Here is a 6,000-nt window from a genome sequence, read left to right on the forward strand (position 1 = left end):
TGACTTCACCCCCCGCCCAAATGATGATACTACTTTATTGATGTCCACTGAGGCTCAGGCGCTTCATATGTGTTATGTCCAATGCATAAATCCATAACCACCAATGTATGTGTGATTTCTGTTATCCCATCTTACAAACAAGAGGATGCAGGCTCCTCCAGAGAGGATGAGGAATGTGCTTATGGTCCTTCAGCTGGTGAGTGGCAAGGCAAATAGTGATATCCCCTAGTTAATTAGTTATTCCTTCCTCTGCTCCTAAACTGCCGTGTTCTTCACCCTGAATATAGTTACTGGTAGATCTGTCTCCCCTGAGAGACCACGAACTTCTTGGGGACCTGAACCCCCATCTCGTATGGCCACCCTTCTTGGGAACATTTCACAGTAGGTGTTAAGCACAGGGATTAATGTGGTCCATTTTCCAGAAGCTCAAATCAAGCCTCAGAGGAATTCCATGGCCAAGGTCTCTCTCCAGACTCCATGCGCTTAACAGTGCATGAGATGACAAGGGCTCAGGGTTCAGTTGTTGGAAGGCCTGACTTGGGGGTGAGCAGGCAAAAGAACCAGGTGGTTCCCATGTGCCCCATCCCCCACTCTCTCCGGCTGAGGGCTGGAAGCTGCTGCTTACCTGCCCTCTGGTTGTGTGGGGGTTAGAGGGGTGAGGGTGCCTCTAGACACACGAAGTGGAAATACACCAGCTGGAAGCCAAGGGCCGGCTTCTCCTACTGGCTCAGCTGCCATCATCCAACTGGGTGACCTCGGATAGGTCTCTCCACCCCTTGGAGCCTCCTTTCCTAAAGTCAGATGAAGGTGAAGTGCTAAGATCCCACCAAGCAACGCCAGGTGGAATCTCAGACAGCTCCACGGAGATGAGGCAGCCCAGACCCCACAGCTCCTCAGGAGGCTGGGCCCAGGGCTCCTCTTTAGCTGCCTGCTTTAGCAAGCAAGGTGGGCCTCTGCCCTGGACAGAGGGAGTGCCCCCCTCCCCGTGGACCACCTCGCCTCTTGGCATTGCACTCAGAGTCCTCCATCTTGTTGATGGAAAAAAATGCACAACCTAAAAGTGGAGTGCGATATTTTATTCAATGGACAAAACTGAGGACTTAAGCCTGGGACACAGTTTCTCAAAGAGCTCTGAGAAATTCTTCCAAGGAGTCAAGGGGGAAGCCAGGATATATAGGAGTTTTTGCAACCAAGACCAGGTAGTTGGAACATCAGAAGATTTTTTGTTGGTGTTCCCTCATGGTGCACTGGCTTAAGGACAGAGTGTTGTCACTACAGCAGCTTGGGCTGCTGCTGTAGTCCAGGTTCAATCCCTGGTCCAGGAACTTCCACGTGCCTCAGGTGTGTGTGCCCCCCCCACCCCAGCCAAAAAAAGATTACTGTTAACTAAAGAAAACCAGGGAGTTCCCGTCATGGTTCAGTGGTTAACGAATCCAACAAGGAACCATGAGGTTGCAGGTTCTATCCCTGGCCTTGCTCAGTGGGTTAAGGATCCGGCGTTACTGTGAGCTGTGGTGTAGGTTGCAGAGGCGGCTTGGATCCCAAGTTGCTGTGGCTGTGGAGTAGGCCACGAGTTACAGCTCCAATTAGACCCCTGGCCTGGGAACCTCCAGATGCCATGGATGCAGCTCTAGAAAAGACAAAAAGAGAAAGAAAGAAAGAAAGAGAGGGAGAGGGAGAGAGAGAGAGAGAGAGAGAGAGAGAGAGAGAGAGAGAGAAAGAAAGAAAGAAAGAAGGAAAGAAAGAAAGAAAGAAAGAAAGAAAGAAAGAAAGAAAGAAAGAAAGAAAGAAAGAAAGAAAGAAAGGGAAAACCAGATATCTCAAGTTAAGGAATTTTGTGCTATTCTATGTATGAGAAGATGCAAGAGTCTGGGCTCACAGAAATCATTCCTTTGATATTCACCTAGCTCTCTAGGGCCAGTGTCCTGTGCTTTCTCATCCTGAGGCTCCTCCGGGCTCACCATGGGGACAGCTGTAATGTGATGGCTCGATGGTTGCAACATCTTTGTTTACTGACGTGGAGGGCAATATGTTTCATTCATAGTCTCACACAAGAAGCTGCAATGAGCTTTCACCCCACACGCCTTACCTTGAATGTGTTCAAGTCAAACTTTAGCTGCTGCCCTTGCCTGGCACCTAGAGGAGATGAACTCTGCCTGGAGTTTCTCAGAGGCTTCCACTGCTTTGGCCAAACAATGAGGAACAGCCTCCAACCCTTACTAAATGCATTTGGGCAACAGGAGCCCCAGGATTGACCTTGGTGGCATCCGTTGTTATGGCTGTTATTACAAACACAATCAATAGCCGGGATCATAATTCACAGTCAAGGAGTTCCCACTGTGGCTCAGTGATAATTAACCTGATTAGTATCCATGAGGATGCAGGTTCAATCCTTGGCCCCACTCAGTGGGTTAAGGATCTGGCATTGCTGTGAGCTGTGGTATAGACCACAGATGCTGCTTGGATCCTGTGCTGCTGTCGCTGTGGCATAGGTTGGCAGCTGTAGCTCTGATTCAACCCCTAGCGGGGGAACTTCCATATGCCGTGGGGTATGTCCCTAAAAATAATAATTCCCAGTTAAATGGCTCTTTAACCAGAGGGCTGGTGGACTCTAGGACCATTATCTCATGGCCCACCTGGCACTCTCCCACCAGCCTTTTCTTCCCTGTCCCTCTTCCACACTCCTGCCTTCTGGAAAGCCCTCCTCCACATTCCCTCTAGCTCTATGTTTTTTGTTTTTTGTTTTTTGTTTTTTTTTTTTTGTCTTTTCTAGGGCCGCCCCCACGGCATATGGAGGTTCCCAGGCTAGGGGTCTAATCAGAGCTGTAGCCGCCGGCCTACGCCACAGCCACAGCAACCTGGGATCCAAACCTTGTCTGTGACCTACACACCACAGCTCACGGTAAGGTGGGATCCTTAACCCACTGAGTGAGGCCAGGGATCAAACCTGCAACCTCAGGGTTCCTAGTTGGATTCGTTAACCACTGAGCCATGACAGGAACTCCTCTCTAACTCTATTTTGGCACCAGCTTAAGACTGATTCCCAGGTCCCAGCCTCAAAGATCTTCCTGTCTCCCGCTTGCTCCACCATCTCGAGCAAGTCCCTTCTGCATGCCCAGAAGGAAGTGTTTTCCAATACTAAAGATGGAAAAAGAAACTGGGCAAGTGTAATCTTGAAGTTGGTACATGGCCGACTGTGGTTGTTACTGCTCCCCACTCCTGGCTGGCCCGGGGTGAAGTTATCTGCAAGCACAAGCTATTCTTAGAAAATTATTACAGGAGTTCCCACTGTGTCTCAGCAGGTTAAGAATCCGACTAGTACCCGTGAGGATGTGGGTTCGATCCCTGGCCTTGCTCAGTGGGTTAAAGGATCCAGCACTGCCATGAGCTGTGGTGTAGGTTGCAGATGCAGCTTGGATCTGGCGTTGCTGTGGCCATGGCATAGGCCACAGCTGTAGCTCCATCTGACCCCTAGACTGGGAATTTCCATGTGCCATGGGTGCAGCCCTAAAAATAAAAATAAAATTAAGATAAACTTAGCTGTTGGGTGTTGCTGTTGGTATCTTTCTTGTTTCCTTTCCTCTCCTTTGTTTTCCTTTCCTTTCCTTTCTTTCTACCATCCAAAAGTCAGGAGACATTTGCTGTCTCACCAGAAGTTTCCAGCCTATGGCCAGGAAGAAGCACACCTACCCTCTAGATCTCTCCAAAACATTTTGGGAATGTGCGAGCCAGTCAAACACCTTTCCCTGAATTATTTTGAAAATAAAACCTGCAGGCGGGAGGAGATTATCTAGAGCGAAAAAGGAATGTGCAAAGTGATGGGGAAAGAAACAGAGATTAGAAAAACAGAGTCTCCAGGAAATACAGCCTTCTCTGCAAAACAGTGATGTGGCATGGAATAATGTGGGTTCTGAGATATTTTCAACTGTTTAAAAAAAGAAATGACTGCAGCATCAGGGAAGACCCATTTGTCCCTTGTAAATATCAATTTGCCCAGCTCCCTGTCAAAGAACCAGGGAAGAATCACAGATCCTGGATGGAGATGCAGATCCAGATGGAGAAGGGGGTGGGGATGGAGCCTCTACCTGGACAAGGTGAACTGCAAGGACAGGGACATGAGGACAGAGGTGAGCAGGATCCAGTAAGCGAGACCCAGGTGGCGCTGCCAGAGTGTACACAGGAATGGGTGGGGGTGGCACTAGCTCTGAAACATTGTCTCCATCTGCAAAATGGGCATAGTAGCCATATTTTGATTCAAAGTAATTATAATTCTCCAAAGAAACAGAACCAGTGGGAAGTATCTACATAGAGAAGGAGGCTTATTATGGAGTTGTGGCACCGTGTAAATGAATTCGACTAGTAACCATGAAGTTGTGGGTTCGATCCCTGGCCTTGCTCAGTGGATTAAGGATCCGGCGTTGCCATGGGCGGTGGTGTAGGTCGCAGACACGGCTCAGATCCCTCATTGCTGTGGCTGTGGTGCAGGCCGGCAGCTGTAGCTCTGATTCGACCCCTAGCCTGGGAACCTCCATGTGCCGTGGGTATGGCCCTAAAAAGCCAAAAAATAAAATAAAATAAAAGAGCAATCTGCTTCATTCAGTCTATTGATTTAAATGTTCATCTCTGGGAGTTCCCTCATATCATAGCTCAGCAGGTTAATGATTCAGCATTGTCACTGCTACGGCATGAGTTCAATCCCAAGAACTTTCATATGCCATGGGCACAGCCAAAAAGGAAAATAAATAAATAAACAAACAAATAAACAATACCCTCACATACGCCTCCAGAATAGTGTTTATTTTTATTTATTTATTTATTGTCTTTTTGTCTTTTAGGGCCACATTCATGGCATATGGAGGTTCCCAGGCTAGGGGTCTAATCGGAGCTGCTGCTGCCGGCCGATGCCACAGCCACAGCAACACAGGATCTGAGCCGAGTCTGCCACCTACACCACAGCTCACGGCAATGCCGGATCCTTAACCCACTGAGCGGGGCCAGGGATCAAACCCACAACCTCATGGTTCCTAGTCGGATTCATTAACCACTGAGCTACAACGGGAACTCCTAGAATAGTGTTTAACAAACTATCTGGGCACCTGTGGCTCAGTCATGTTGATCCATAAAATTACCCTTCACACAAGGTTATGCTGAGGATGTACCAAATGAACTTGCACCTGTGGGAAAAATATGTTTGTGCTTCTGTGTCCAGATGGCAGTCACTACAACTGTGCCTTGTTCTTGGCCTGAAATTTCCTTCTGTTGCTTCCTGGTAAAGTATGTCCTTGAGCTGAGGAGCAGGACAGCTGTGGAAGGGGCAGGTAAAGGGAGGAAAAACCAGATTGATGTTTCTGTTAGTAGCGCAAAGGTGATGGAGAGCAGGACCAGAGCATCGGGGCTGTGAGAACAAGTGACAACTCTGGAGCTCCCTTGTGGTGCAACGGGTTAAGGATCCGGTATTGTCACTGGAGTGGCTCGGGTTGCTGCTGTGCTCTAGGTTCAATCTCTGGCCCAGGAACTTCCCCCAGGTCGCAGGCATGGCCAAAAAAAATGAACAAAAAGAAAAAGAGACAACTAGAAAAGACGAAATATAGGCCTACAGAGTGAGGGAATGAGGCAAGGTCTGGCGAGTCAGTGGGCTCTTTCTCCGAGGAGCCATGTTGGAGACAATCCAGCCTTGTTTCCTTTTTTTTTCTTTAATTTTTTTTTTTCTTTTTCAGGGCCACATCAGCAGTATATGGAAGTTCCCAGGCTAGGGGTCAAATCGGAGCTGCAGCTGCTGGCCTACACCACAACCACAGTAATGTGCGATCTGAGCCCTATCTTTGACCTACACCACAGCTCATGGCAATGCCAGATCCTTAACCCACTAAATGAGGCCAGGGATGGAACCTACATCCTCAGTCAGGTTCTTAACCACTGAGCCACAACGAGAACTCCCTGCCTTGGTTCCTTGACCTGTTACTCTATCAGTCTCAGTGCCAGGGCCAGGAGACCAACTCT

This window comes from Sus scrofa, chromosome 7 (assembly GCF_000003025.6).
Source record: "Sus scrofa isolate TJ Tabasco breed Duroc chromosome 7, Sscrofa11.1, whole genome shotgun sequence".
NCBI lineage: Eukaryota > Metazoa > Chordata > Mammalia > Artiodactyla > Suidae > Sus > Sus scrofa.